We start from the raw sequence: 15,662 nt of genomic DNA, 5'->3' as shown, positions 1-15,662 counted from the left end.
GGGTCATGGGAGACCAAGAGATTCCTGAAACAATATGGCTTATTGTCATTGCCTCACAGAACTTGAAGGTAAGACCCTATTGCTGAAGACACCATGCACTTGAGACACAAGAGTTGGAGGAATTGGACCTGGGTAGCCAGGTCCTGTGAGCATCATGCCTAAGTTTTTTTGTGACTATTGTGATACATATCTTACCCACAATTCTCCGTCTGTAAGGAAGACACACTGCGGTCTGTCGGAAACACAAAGAGAATGTGAAAGACTATTACCAGAAATGGATGGAAGAGCAGGCCCGGAGCCTGATTGACAAAACAGTGGCTGCATTTCAACAAGAAAAGATACCTCAGGCTCCATTCTCTGCTCCTCTGCCTGCAGGGGCCATGATCCCACCTCCCCCCAAGTCTCCAAGGTCCTCTTCTGTCTGGCATGATGCCTGCACCCCACATGGGAGGCCCATGATGCCAATGATGGGCCCCCCTCCTCCTGGGATGATACCTGTGGGACCAGCTCCTGGGATGAGACCACCCATGCGAGGCCACATGCCCATGATGCCCGGGCCTCCAATGATGAGACCTCCCACCTGCCCTACGATGGTGCCCACTTGGCCTGGCATGAGCCAGCCAGACAGATAAGAGCAGAAGCACTCTTTATTGTTTTGTATTTCTTGTTCTGTTTCACCAGGAGATCTTGGTGCTGAGCCTGAGTGTTTACTAGATGCATGGCAAGGAACTTCCTTTCTAACAGAGAGAATACTTTTGGAGGAAGAAGTGATACAAAAGGGGCCGTTTTCACCTACATTGTGAAATGTGAAAATAAAATGGTCAGCTGTTTTAGTTTAAAAAAAAAAAAAAAAAGAGTTAGAGGAATTGAACTGGAAATAAATGACCTGGAAACCTCCTTCCTGATGACTAACCCTCACCGTGTCTAAGGAGCTGTTCATGCTGCCAAGGGAGCAAAGCAATCAGTGGTCCTACCCAGCCCTAAAGACTACGCAGCACAATGACCAGCACGGCACAGCCCAGTGGTGCAGCAGTGGCACTTTAAGCTTGGGGGTAACAATCAGCCATCTAATTAAACTGACTCAACAGGAAAGATCGTCCCTAGCACTAGCAAGTTTGCCAACTATCTGGGTCTGAAGAGGTCACTGCTCCAAGAGAACCAACTACTTCTACTTCCCTAAATCAATATAATGTCTAACCACTATAAATAGTTATCCTTATTCCCACAGATAGTGTCAAAGAAGCTTCTTTCTGCAGCAGATGCAGAGTATTACAGAAATCTACAACTGGTCAAAATGCAGAGAATACGTGAGCATGGGGTACTCACCCCAGATGACACAGCTGTAACGCAGCCCCTACACCTAGGGCTCAGGAAAATCACAGAAGATGGTGTTAGCATTCTGTCTAAACTCCACCCCCACAGTTACCTGGCAATAGCCAGGCAGGCCTGACCCACTATAAAAGGGGCTGCCTGCCCCCTCCTCTCTTGCTCTTACTCTCTTGATCCCTCTGTCCTCTCCCCCCTTCTCCCTCCCCCCCCCCATGGCCAGTCTCTACTTCCCTTCCCTTCTCTTCTCTACTTTCCTCCCCTTCCCTTCCCGTCTCCTCCCCTCCACCCCCTCTCTCTGCCTCTCTCTGCCTCTACTGTCCTCTTAACTCCCCTCCCCACGCCCTGAATAAACTCTATTCTATACTATACCGTGTGTTGTGTGACTGGTCCCTGGGGGGGGGGTGAAGGATGCCTCCGCATGGGCCCACGGAGACATCCCCTTCCCCCATACCTTATCACACACACACCTCCATAGAACATACTTTCTCTTTATCTTTTTATAAACACATCAGACGGAGCAGGAGAAATTGGAAGAGCCAGAGGACCAGGGTACCTGCTGCAAGATAGTGTCTTCTATACATAGCAAGGAAGCTGCACCCATGGAATCTCAAGAACATGACTGCCTACGTAAGACCTGCATCACAACACCACCATATGTCAACATGAATGGGAGAAATTTCACAAAGTTCCACCCTTAACTTAAGAACTAAAGGCAGTCACAGCTGTAGAAGAGAGGAAGAATCTGTTTTCTCCAAGTCCCCTGACAGATTAACCAATCACAAATTAAATTAGAAATACAGTACTCATGTATGAAAGTCTCAAAAGAATCAAGTTTTTTTTTTTTTAATGTAAGGCAGGTCCCTGGTACTTTCCAGAGGGTCACCTACCTCCCATCCCCCCACCCTGAGGTTGCATATTTCCATTCATTCTGCTGGCCCTCAGGGCTTCTTCTCTCCTATCTCCCCATCCCCCATACTTGATCATGTTCCCCTTTTCCCCTCTCTCTCCCCTCCCTCTGCTTCTCAGGATTGTTTTCTTCTCTCTCCCGGGTGGGACTGAAGCATCCTCACTTTGGCTCTTCTGCTTCTTAACCTTGAGTTCTGTGGATTATGTCCTGGATATTCTGGGTTTTTTTGTTTGTTTGTTTGTTTGTTTGTTTGGCTAATATCCACTTATCAGTGACCCTTTTGGGTCTGAGTTACCTCACTCAGGACGATATTTTCTCATTCCATCCATTTGCCTCCAAAACTCATGATGTCTTAGTCCTTAATAGCTGAATATTATTCCATTCTGTAAATGAACCACATTTTCTGTATCCATTCTTCTGTTGTGCGATAGACTCTCAGGACTCAAATGGAGGGACCCTTAGACGAAATGCCCAAAAGTGGGGAGAGAGAACTTGTACAGTCCACCTCCAGTAGGGAGACGGGGCATCAAGTGGAGGGATGGGATTGCAATCCCACAGTCAAAAATTCTGACCCAGAATTGTTCCTGTTTAAAAGAACTGCAGGAACAAAAATAGAGAAGGGCCTGAGGGAAATGCTGTCCAGTGACCAGCCCAACTTGGGATCCATCTCAAGGGGAGGCTTCAATGTCTGACACTATTACTGATGCTATGTTGTGTTTACAGACAGAAGCCTAGCCAGGCTGTCCTCTGAGAGGCCCAACAAGCAGCTGACTGAGACAGAAGCTGCTGACCCCTGTGGTTGAATCAGGGAGAGGCTGGAAGAAGCTGAGAAGGAGAGCGACCCTATAGGAGGACCAGCAGTCTCAACTAATCTGACCCCAGAGATCTCTCAGACACTGAGCCACCAACCAGGCAGCATACAGGAGCTGGTCCAAGCCACCCCCTCCCAGTGCCCCCTCACCACACAGAGGGGTTCTGCCTGGTCTGGTCTCAATGGGAGATGTGCCTAACCCTCTAGAGATTTGAGGCCTCAGGGAGTGGGGAAACCTGGGGGGAAGGGGGGAACCTCCTCTTGGAGACAGGGGCAGGAGGAACAGAATGAGGAACTGTGGAAGGGCAGACCAAAAGAGGAACAACAGTTGAACTGTAAAAAAAAATAAATAAATAAAAATAAAAGTAATTTGTAAAAATGTAAGGCAAGTGGTATCTTGGTGAGATGAACTTTCATTGTGTTACATCAGTGAGATCTCCAGGTTTATCAGCTGTAACAGCTAACATTTCTAACATAATCCCAATAAAAGTATATCCATTCAGCAAACCATTAATTTTGAACTTCTAAGACAAAGTTCTATTTGGCAAGTTACCAGACTATAATAAAATCTTCCTGGGAGACTGAAAGTATCCAGGCCTCCCTAATTTGTAGATGTTTCCTTTTCTAGACTAGAACATACAAATAAGTAATATTTACGGACAAGAATATCCACTGAGATAAACTAAATGCCATCAAATATGGGAAATAGTCACTGAAATTCTATCTCAAGGTCCCTCCCACTCCCCTACCATGGATTCTGACCATGCTTCTTCTAACTGGGCTTCAGTCATAATGTTTATAACCCTGCCACACACAGAAAACAGAACATCTAAAATGTGCATTTTTGATCAACTGATAATCACTGAATCAAGGATGACAATCTGTTACATTATTCTCTCTACTTATGTGCGTTTCATGGCTTCTATAGTACAAAGTTAGAAAGATAAGTACTCAGAAAAATTGCTATAATTAAAACAGACTAACCCTGTGATAAACAGAAATTATTGCGCTCACTACAAGAAGCAAGAAAACTAATTCAGACAGAGAAAGCAATGGGGCTAAAGCATCAGAGGTTGGAGTAGTCTGCTAATGGATTAGCTCATTAGTCTACTATCACCACTCACATAAACTCTGTGGTAATCCAAGCTATTTGTATCTAGATTAATTTACCAGAGTTCATGACCTTGTTTGAAAAACAGGCACACCAAATTGGAAACATTCACATTAGATGCTTATTCCTTGGACTATTATCGACCCTAAAATTCTGGATTCTTGTTTTATCATTACAGAAATTATGCTGAAAGAGGCTTATCATAGCATAGCAAACATTCTTATAACCAAAGCACCCTTAAAAATAAGTTGCTATTTTAAATTACACATTAAAATGAAAGGCAGAAATATCAGCCATAAACACTCATTTTTTAAGTCATGGTTACTTTTTTAAATAATACTGTAACCTCACCAAAAGAATCACGTTAATACTGATTAATGCTCAAAAAAGGGGTTCTTTTAATACCAGGAAAAGCTTTTGTTTGTACATGTATAAAGCTGAAGGCTTTAATTTATTTAACCTTTCCCTTAACCATTTCTCCAACCTGTCAAATGCAGGCAGTATCGTCAGCAGTGTGGTGTATGGGTGCTAGGGGCCAGCCAGTGTGACTCTTGGGACTCTGGCCCAGAGGACCACAGCAAAGATGTGAGTGCTAAAGACGGTTCTGCAGGCAGATGCTGAGGGACTCTCTTAGCTTCACCCAGCCTTTGCAGAAAAAGGCCACACAGAGTCCTGGCCACCTTCTGCACCTTGCAGGGAAGTCAACTATTCACATAACCAAACAGCAAGCACATGGAAACACCATGGAGCAGCTGACCCCTGGGGGTTCAAGTGCCACTTGCTGGCCTGAGCAATGACAAGATGCTAGTGTTTAAACAGACCAGCTTCAAACTGTGAAAGGGACAAGCTGAAGAAATCTGAGCCAATGCGGCATGAACAATGTCTTCCATTACAGACCATCTCTCTTACCTAATAGCTATGCCGTGTGACCTAGACTTAGTCATTGACCAGGATAATCAAAAGCCTCCCTTTCATGGTGCCTGTGCAGGTCTGCTGTGTGGCTATGAAGCTATGAATCCTTTAAGTTGTTAGTTCTCCAATCCCACTCATTAATAGCCATGCTCTTTAACAATGCCCTCCTCCTTCGGTCATAATTACTTCATTTAAAAAAAAAAAAAAAAGCTTAATTTTAAAGTTATAAATTTCTCCAAAACAGCTCCCTAACATTTGACTTAAAAACAGAAAGGAAATTTGGGGAGGAACGCCAGAGCCATTATCCAGAGAGAGAAAGCTAATTAGCATTTTATGAGTAAGCCCTCAGTTTTAAAGCAAGCCATTTGTTTGCAGCTTATGCTCCTCCTACGGTAATTATAAGCCACTAATAAGTAAAATTATTTGAATTTCAAAAGCTGCTTTAATTCTTGAAGTATTCCTATTTCATACTCTGAAGTCAAACTCAACAACTATTTTCATATATTAATATGCTTTAAATTAACAATTAAGTTCAAAGAAAGCTAATTTATGAATCTTCTAATTATTCTTCAACTCATTAAGTAGGGTGATTTCTAGCTACAGTCTGCTTAGTAAGAGCCCCAGACATAGATGGTGCACCATTCTTGCTTAAAGAAGTCTCAGACATGCTAGCACAGTATTTCTTTAAGAATGCCAGTCCATTTGTGTTCCCAAGCACCTCCATGTTCTAAACCATGAGGTCAGCTAGTCCTAAGGCACATGGGACAGCCTTCACAACTCTTTTCTAAATTTCATCCAAGTTGGCTAGGAGTTGGTTCAGCTGGGAGAGGTGTTTGCCACTCAAGTCTAAGTTCCATCCCTGAACCATGAGAAGGTGAAAGGAAAGAAGCAACTCCACAAAGTTGTCCTCTGATCTCCACATGCATGAAACACACACAGACACACAGACACACACACACACACACACACACACACACACACAGAGCATGTGAGCACACACCATCATTATCATAACAATAGTAATAATTTGCTTCTAGAAAAGAAGCCTACCATCTCCCTTGTCAGTTTCAATGATATCCAGCATAGTGACAGACTTCTGCAGTCTACAAAATGCTTTTTCCTTTTGTGTCCTCATTTCTTCTGCTGTGGTTCCTCACAGCCAAAGCTAAAGCTCCTCACATCCTCAAATTCAAGTTAAGTGCAGTCCCCCTTGCTCAGGGCTCCACCGAGCAGGAAACATCAGGCCTGGCTCTTTTATGTGGATGTTGCATTTTGGATCATGAATGTCCATGTGTTGAAAGCATGGTCTCTAGTGTGTGTTGCTACCTGAAGCTGATGGAGCTTTTAGGATATGGAACCTATGGGAAGAAGTTAGGTCACTGGAGAATGCCCATGAAAGAGATATTACCCTAGCCCCCCTTCTTCCTCTTTCTTGGTTTCCTCTGCCTCACACTCCCATCATGCTATGCTACTTCATTAGAGGTCCAAGAGCAACAAACCAACTAACAATGACTGTGAGCCTAGTCAACCTTTCCTCCTTATAAAGTGATTTGCCCAGGAATTTTGTCACAGTAACAGAACACTGGTAACAGAGTAGGCATCTATTATGGTCTGCTGTGAAACATCTCCCATAGATTCACACATTTGCACAGCTGGGGATGGGCTGGCAGTAGGGCTTGCTTGAGAAACTGGGGCACTTGTTCACTGAGGGCAGGCCTTGAGTGTCTTTGCCTGTGGCCATCCTCTGTCCTCTCTTTGCAGACACAATGGAACCAGCTGCCTCACTCTGCTGCTGACAGGCTTTCCTCACCACCACAGACTGCACCTCTTCTTAAACTGTAACCAAAAGAAACCCTTGCTTCTGAAGCTGCTCCTCAGCAGGTATTGGGTCACAGCCCCGAGAAGAGGGTTTGCAGCTGTCATAAGCATGGACTTTACAGGCCTTTTAGAAAGGTTTGTGGTGTTTTGAAGGGGAACAAGGAATCTGTTGGGAACTGAGCTAAAGACCACTTGCATTCGTGGCATATTCTGACAAAGAACCTGGCTTTGCTCTACCTACATCCTAAGAAGTTAAGTGAGATGGACTAAACAGAAAGGGCTTCAGGGCTGGAGAGACAGCTCTGCAGTAAAGAGCACTGGCTGCTCATCCACAGTGGACCCAAATGCAATCCCCAGCCTACATAGTGGCTTATAGCTATCTGTAACTCCAGCTCCAGGGGGCCCAAAGCCTTCTTCCATCTTCCGCAAGTACCAGGCTCAGACTTGGTACATATGCATGCACCAAGACACCAGTACATGTAAAATAAAATTTTAAAAATTTAAGTAATAGGCTGTTTGCCAGAGGAAATTACAAGACAGGATTTCATCCAGACTTTGTCATGAATACCACACACTGATTTGGGTTTGTTTTTTTTTTTTTTTTTTTTTTTTTTTTTTTTTTTTTTTTTTTTTTTTTAGGTTTTGCTTCTTTTATTAATTTTTTTTTTCAAGACAAAGTTTCATGTAGCCCAGGCTTGCTCAAACTTGTTATGTATCCAGAGAAGGCTTTGAACTTCTCATCCTCCTGCCAACTACCTCCAAGGTACTGAGATTCTATGCACCCAGTTTTATGTGACACTGGAAATCAAACCTAGGGCTTTGTGTATGAAAGTCAAACACTCTAGCAAATGACCTGCATCAACAGCCTCTGCTCATTAACTACAAAAAGACAGACAACAAACAAAGCAGAAAGATGTAAGAAGGGTCTGGTTTGGTGAGGAAAATACTATGCGTGAATTTGAAGTTACAGGGTAGATACAGAAAGTAAGATGATGGCTTTATAGAAAAGCAGTGTTCTGACTGGGACTGAGGTTCCATCCTGTAAAACATGCAAACTATTTGAAAGGAAAGAGTATAAACTGGAAATATTGCCAAAGGGGTTGGCCGCTCAAAAGGCATACAAAAGCCACCACCATTGTAGCCAGTAATAGTGGTACTTGATAATATTCACGAAGCTCTACTTTTACATGCATGGAATAACCAAGAGTAAGTGAGTGGGTTGAGGAGGCTTGCATCAATGAGGCCAAATAATATGTAGTAGCATTGAATTTCCTTCCAGGATGCCTAGAAGGGCCATTGCGTGAAATTGTGATGATAAAGTGTACACTATAAGGACTCCATGATCCTGGAGATGTCAGGACCAGGAGTTATCCACGAAGAAAAACTGTAAGCTTAGAACAGAGTCAGCCCCAGAGAGATGCTATATGTTCTGCAGGCAGCAGATCTGGGATAGGGTGGGTGGCAGTTACCCAAACCCTTTGGAGCTCAGAAGGTGTCATCACAAGCCCCAGATGCTAGATGGACACAGAGCGACAAGACTTGGTGTCTGCCTCCTACAGCTCCTTTGACACCCTATACATGATATGTTTGGAACGTATAGTTTCTACTTGTTTAAAACAAAATGCAAAAGACCTGAGTTAGATTCTCAGCACCCATAGGGTGACATGCAACTCTCCAGCAGGCACACACAGTGCACATACATACATACATACATACATACATACAAAACATTCATATACTGTAAAACAAAATAAACATCTAAAAGTTTTTATTTAAAACCAACAAACAAACAGGGGCTTACAAGGAAGAAGCTGCCTTGAGTATCCAAAGAAACTTTGAAGCACTCTCTTAGAAGTCTTAAAAACTACAAGGACTTTTAAATTTGTAATGAATATACTTTGTTATAGGAGATGACCAAGACTCCATGAAACCAGAATGCTGTGGTTTGAAATGTGAACGTTCCACATAGGCCCATGGGTTTGAACATCTGAACCCCAGCTGAGGGGATCCCTGTGGTGGACCTATCTGGAAAAAGTGGATCCCTTGGAGTAAGCATGGAGTTTTCTGAGCTTGCCCATCTCATGTCCTTTCTCTGTTTCTTGACTCCATGTCTTCTCTGCCATCATGGACAATTATCGCTTCTTAAACTAGAACTAAACAAACCCTTCTTCCTTTAAGCTATTCTTGTCAAGTAGTTGGTGGCAGTGTTGAGAAACAACTAATACACAGCATCCCTCACATCCTGCTCCTCAAAGCTTCACTCAGGAGGAATGAGGTCCACATCAGCAGTACTTACTCACGGGGGCTGAAGCAGAAGGCTCATTTGAGCCTAGGACTTTAAGGACAGCCTAGTAAACACACGATTCCCTATCTAAAAGAGAAAAGGATAAAGCAGCCCAACCAGCTTCATAAACTGGAGCCAGAGAGCTGTTGCTTGCTTCCCTGGACTCCTGCTCCAGTCCTGAGGACCTTGGGCTATACACAGCTTGGACCAAAACCTAGAGGGGCTTCTCTGAACAGCCTGATAGTTCCTCAGCAGGAGCAGGTAAGAACGCAGAAAGAAAAGGATTTAACAGCTTACTGCTCCAAGGAGCTACTCCACCAGGCAGAAAACAGAAAGGGGCCATTTCTCTCACAACTTTAAAATTTATTTATACAACCAGTATTTTCCGGTTGATATTTACTGAGAACCCTCCAAAGGGCCTAAAAGAGCACCAAATTTTAAAAATTAGGTGCAAATTGCACGTAAATATTGATATGTTTGTACTTTGGAGCCTACAGCCTGTCCCCTGTATCACAGCCACCTCAGACAGCTCCATGTCTATGCTCCCTGGTCACTCATCTTTTTGCCACAAGACTTTCTCAGAAGCCATGGAAACCATGAGGACAGGAATCAGTGGCTAGGCTTCATCTCCAATCCTCTAGAAGACAACTGGCAGACACTCTGCAGCCCAGTACAAAATTTAAAGGGTGGGGGCTGTAGTTTGATGCCTTAAGCCCCTTAAATGGTTTTCTTCATCTAGATCTTGAGGTTTAGATGCCAGATGAATAAAGCCATGGTTCTCAGCTTTAGCTATGCACGCAGTCACAAGGTACACACTGCAAAGTCTATGACACTGTCCTGTCAGGGTGCTGTTCAGCTTCCCTTTACAGGACCTGGGAATTCTAACACTGACCAGGAGTACAGCAACAGAGCTCTACAGGAAGGCCATAAACTTCAGTACAGCAACTCTTCAGGGGATGAGCATGAGGGTTTACGATGAACCCTCTCCTTGCTGGGCATTGTGCGACACACTTGTAACCCTAGCACTCAGACACATAGGCAGTAGAATCCCTAGTTTGTGGGCAGCCTGTGCCACATACTAAAACTGTATCTCAAAAAAGAGAGTAGAATAAACACCCTCTTTAGCAGAACGTGTTAGACACAAGGGATCCACAATAGTGGGAGACAGCCAGACTGATTATGTACCAACAGATGGTTTCAGTTTTGACATAAATAACATTGCACTACATACATCCTTTAGAGATATGCTTACTTTATATAATGGTATATCTACTGCATTTCCCTACTATTCACTCAACTTTTAAAAATAGTTGAATATATGTTCTTTTCTGAAAATCCAGCCCTGGCCACTGACCAGAAAGAATCACTGCCCTTATGAGAGCCCAGATCTCCATAAGGAATGGGATTCTCTTTCAGGTCTTTCATCTAGTTTCTAACAGCTTTCTCCTCCACACTGGCAGCACCATCTGCTTTCATTACTACAGTGGCATAATACATTTTGATATTTAGGAAGGCCAGGACCCTCTGTGAGATTCTTTTAAATTACATTTATCTCTTTAACTCCATTGAAATGTATTCTAAGGGGTGACATAAACTAAGGATCTGAAATGATTAATTTTCCATAATTGCCAACCAGTTGCCCAGTTACCACTTCCTGAGAAATCTGCCATCTGCCATAAATGTAAGATGCCTATTTTGTCACACAATGCAAACTTCTGTGGTGAAGGGCATACATTTCATTCTGAACTGCCTCTTGTCTACACCCATGGGTTGAGATCCTCACTCTCGGGGAACAGACATTCTAGACAACAAATTTCAAAGGTAAAATAAACACAATTTTACAGGTAATAAATCTGACAAAATAATAGGGGAGCAGTAGGAGACCCTGGGGATGAAGCAGCCCAGGATGGAGTGACAAACCGAGAAAGTGGAAGACCAGGAGGATGGGGAGAGAGACTGCTAGGAGAGAGGGGGCAGGTCTGAGTTTACAGGTGTGTGAACTGAACAAACACATAGCCCCCACATTCATAAAGGTCTGCATTTATTTAATGCTTTGCCACTGCCATCCTGAAATTCTTAATAAGTTTACCCAGGAATCTGCTTTTCATTGGTGAAGTCTCATGGAAGCCATGACATATGCTCATGCACAAAGGAGACATACACAGTATGGGCATCTTCTGTCTTCCCCGCTGCCAGTCAACACAGTCTCAGGGTGCTTCACAAGCACAGGATTCCCACGGGCTCACACACCTGGGGGCCCAGTGATACCGAAAGCAAGTATAGTATAAAAGAGTCAAGTCCATGACTGAGAGAGCAAGGCTGGGAGCCCCAGGGCCTCAGTTCCCCTCTGAATCACAACCGCCTTGAACACAGAGAAGGCAACAGGGCTCTAAGGCACCCAAACCCCAAAAAAGCCTCATCACTCTCCTGTCAGTCTCAATTACTACCCACCTTGGACTCCATAACATAGAAGGAAAACAGGGTGCCGCCAGCCCCTTTGCTGGCTCCTTTTCTTTCATTAGTCCTCAGTAAATGGAGGGAGGTACTGGCAGAATGTGTGTGAACAATGAACAAAATCAGATAAGTCAATCCCTACCATTCTTGTCGAGATGAACTGTACAAATAAGACCCACATGCATGAACTACAAAATATAAATGGCATCATTTTGGTAATTTACATGCAAGTCAAGTGTGTTTGAAACTGGCACTGCATACTCTAAATGGTAAAAGCCATGCTAATATTATCTATGTCTTATTCTTCCTTTGCTAGAATGTCATTAATAGGAAAGGCATCATGACAAATAGTGAGGGGTTCATGAAGAAAAATATTGGCATTTAAGCGCCCTTATGGGGACTATTACCACCATAACCCCATGCTTTCTAATCAAGGAATCTGGTTTTTTTAATTCTTCACTGAATCCCAAAAAAGACCCATCCAACCCTATCAAGGCACAGAGTTAGAATATCAACCTGTCCTCACAATCCCTCCTTGTCTAGTCCAGCTCTGTGATCGCCAACTTTATTTCTGAGTGGAACCACCTGTGGCCCCTTTCCTCCAAAGGATTTGCTGACACTGGTCTAGGGTACAGTCCAGGCAATGGGTGACTAGACACTCAGTTTTAAAATGTGCAGCTTAAACAGAAGCTACCAAGCACCAAGCACCGTGCATATGGGCTCACAGGTGGCCCTTCTAGCAATCAGAGGAGAAAATGACCAGCTTCCTACAGCCATAATCTGATCCTTTAACCATACCAAAGGTGTACTGGTTAGTTTTTGTCAACTTGACACAAACTGGAGTCATCTGGGAAGAGGGAACCTCAACTGAGAAAATGTCTCCATCAGATTAGACTGTAGGTAACTCTTTGGTGCATTTTTTTAATGATTGCTGTAGGAGGGAGCAGCCCACTGTGAGTAGAGCCAGCCCTGGGCAGGTAGTCCTGATTGTATAAGGTAGCTGAATGTGAGCTAGCAAGCCAGCCAATAAGAAGCATTCCTCCATGGTCTAAGCTTCAGTTCCTATCTCCAGTCCCTGCCTTGAATGCCCATGATGAACTATAAGCAACTGTAAGCTGTAAACCAAACAAACGCTTTCCTCCCAAAGTTGTTGTTTTTTTTTTTTTTTTTTTTTTTTTTTTTTTTTTTTTTTTTTTTTTTGTCATGGTGTTCATCATAACAATGGAAAACAAAACAAAGCTAAGGAACCAGGGCCAATGGTCACTCGGTGAGTCAGCCTTCTATCTCTGAGACAAAGCCCCAGTGGGCAGCTAACAGGAAGGAAAGGATCACGTTGACTCACAGGCTCAGGTGTTTTAGGCCAAAGTAATTTGGTCCCACTGCTTTGAGCTGAGCTTGTGAGGCAGCAAAGCATGGCAAGGAGTATATGGCTTGCTCACCTTCTGGTGGCCAGAAAGCAAACAGAGATGGGAAAGGGCTGGAATCCCAATATCCCATGCAATAGTATACCACCAACTTCCCTCCAACAAACATCATCTCCTAAAGGTCTCCACCTAACATTTATGCCACAGGTATCGAGGGAGCAAATCTTGAACATATGGAGGGGTGGCATTTTCTATCCAGCAGACCTCAGGGAGGAAATTATCAAAGCAAACAGAAAGGGTGCAGTTGAAATACAGCATGATGTAGTGGCCAGCCTACTTGGCACCCTGTGCTGGTTCACCACACTCCTAAAATCAGAACACTGAATTCTGAAGTAGTGTGAGAAGCCAGTGTTGGCCCACAGATGAGTGAGTGTGCACTCTCCATATCTCCTTAATGTTCTACTTCCACATAGAGATCCTAGTGGCATGACTGTTTACTATCTCTCCCAAGGTGATGTGCCAACATTTAGTCAAAAAAAGAAACTCAAATCAGGTCAGGAACTTGGAGACAGAAGCTGATGCAGAGGCCATGGAGGGGTGCTGCTTATCGGCTTGCTTCCCCTGGCTTAATCAGCTTGCTTTCTTATAGAACCCAGGATCATTAGCCAAAGATGGAAACACCTACAATAGTCTTAGCTCTCCCACATCAACCACTAATTAAGAAAATGTCTTATAGCTGTATCTTTTTTTTTTTTTGCTTTTCGAGACAGGGTTTCTCTGTGTAGTCCTGACTGTCCTGGAACTCACTCTGTAGAGCAGGCTGGCCTCAAACTCAGAAATCCACCTGCCTCTGCCTCCCAAGTGCTAGGATTAAAGGCATACACCACCACTGCCCAGCATAGCTGTATCTTATAGAGGCATCTTCTCAATTGGGGTTCCTTTCAGATAACTCTAGTATTTGTGTCAAGTTGACCTAAGACTAGCCAGCACACCTGGCTACTTCTCACCCAGATGTCTACTGGGTGCTCATCTGTCCTAACAACCATGCCTCGATGCAGGCTCTGTATACCCCACTTGCTCCCTAAGCCCAAAGAGCATGCTCTAAGAACCACTGCAATATGACTTCTGTCCCACTGAAGGGGGAGTCTCTTGAAGAAAAGCTTTGCCTTATTCCTCTTTCCATGATAACAAATCTGACATATAAAGAGCTGTCAAGAAGTATTTATGAAAAGGAACCAAATGCAGGCAACTGTGCCAATTTTTATATATATGGTTGTGGGTCAAATATAGAAGTTAGACTCCCACTCAAAGCCAATGAAAACACTGATCTATTCTGGAAAACATGTATTCAGAATACAAACATGAAGTTATTTGCATTTTTTATTTCTGAAATACTTGGCCTTTGAGAGTTTTGGGTTGACTGATTAGAAGAGCAAAGAAAGTGGGAATTCCATTCCCCCCACACCACTGTCAGACTTTCACTTTGTTCTGTTGAGCTCGAGGTAACGCCAAATGTAAGTGGTTCATCTCCGAAGGTCAGGGCTAATGAGTCTGAAATGCAATCAGGCCCATATGGCTCGTTAACATGCATGCCCCTCTCTTCTGACATCTGATTTCCATCAAGGTATAGAGACTAAAGCTTGCAAAGCTGCAAGAGTCCCCAGTGGAGGTTTCCAAGCCATTCTGGGCTGTCCGTTTTCTTCTTGAGAACAAAGGCCCAAGGAAAGAGCATCAGCCAAAAGCCACAGAGGGCAGCTAAGTAACTGAGACGTGTTCCCTGAGGCTAAGGATCAACACCATAGACAGGCAGGTCTCTAAACAATACAAACGCAAACTCCTAACCTGATGCCAAGACAAGGAACCCAACAGGTCCATGACAGGGCCATGTGGCCTGAAATTCCCAGGAGGCTAGCCACCAGCCTTGCTTTGATCTAGTTGTCTACTCTCAGCTCCCCAATGATGTTTATGAAAGCAGATAAAAGAAGAAGATACACTGGGCACTGTGTGCATTCCCCCAGCTTAAAAAAAAAAAAAAAGAGGGAAATGGGATAAATGGTGTACTCAACCCACAAGAAGGGATTCTGCACCAACATGCTGACCACAAACAAGGTCTGGGCATCCCAGTGTGTTTTACAGCATGGAAAAGGTTCTTTGTTTCAAGTCCAAAATGACTTTTTATTTACAGTACACTTTAGCCTTTTATAAGGGAAATCAGTACATAGAAGAGGCAAATATAGCCCTGTGTTTACTTATATAACAATAAAAATCAGCATCACTGTCCTTCAACAGAAAATGGATTAACAAATGTGGTATAAATACATATACACAAGGGAATATCATTCAGCTATTAATGAAGGAACTGTGGTTTGTTGCAACATGGAAGGAACTGAAGGGCATTATGCGAAGTTAAATGAATCAGGCACAGGAAGGCAAACACTTCATGTTCTTCCTTCCATGCAGAAGACAGTAAGAGGAAGAGAGAACTGTGGCTACCATTGTCTCAGAGACATGCTGGGGAGAGGTCAGCAGGTGCTAGGTGCCAACAGAACCTCAATGTTCAACAGCACAGTCCAGCAGCTATGATTGGCAATGGCTAACTGTAGAGTCCTAAGCAGCCAGTGGGAAGGGTTCTGAATGCTCCCAACACAAAGAAATGACAAATGCTGAAGGGA

General features: G+C 43.7%; 1 protein-coding gene and 1 pseudogene across 4 annotated transcripts in view; one reads left to right on the top strand and one right to left on the bottom strand.

The window, feature by feature from the left end:
• Dtd1 (D-aminoacyl-tRNA deacylase 1) overlaps nucleotides 1–15,662 on the bottom strand; it is a 164,033-nt gene that overhangs the window by 100,577 nt on the left and 47,794 nt on the right. The gene's annotated exons all lie outside the window — the stretch shown is intronic.
• Nucleotides 155–632, top strand: LOC117704584 (U1 small nuclear ribonucleoprotein C pseudogene; annotated as a pseudogene).

Source organism: Arvicanthis niloticus, chromosome 2, assembly GCF_011762505.2.
Source record: "Arvicanthis niloticus isolate mArvNil1 chromosome 2, mArvNil1.pat.X, whole genome shotgun sequence".
Classification (NCBI taxonomy): Eukaryota; Metazoa; Chordata; class Mammalia; order Rodentia; family Muridae; genus Arvicanthis; species Arvicanthis niloticus.
The sequence above is the reverse complement of the archived record's forward strand: the minus strand, read 5'-3'. Positions and strand labels throughout refer to the sequence as shown.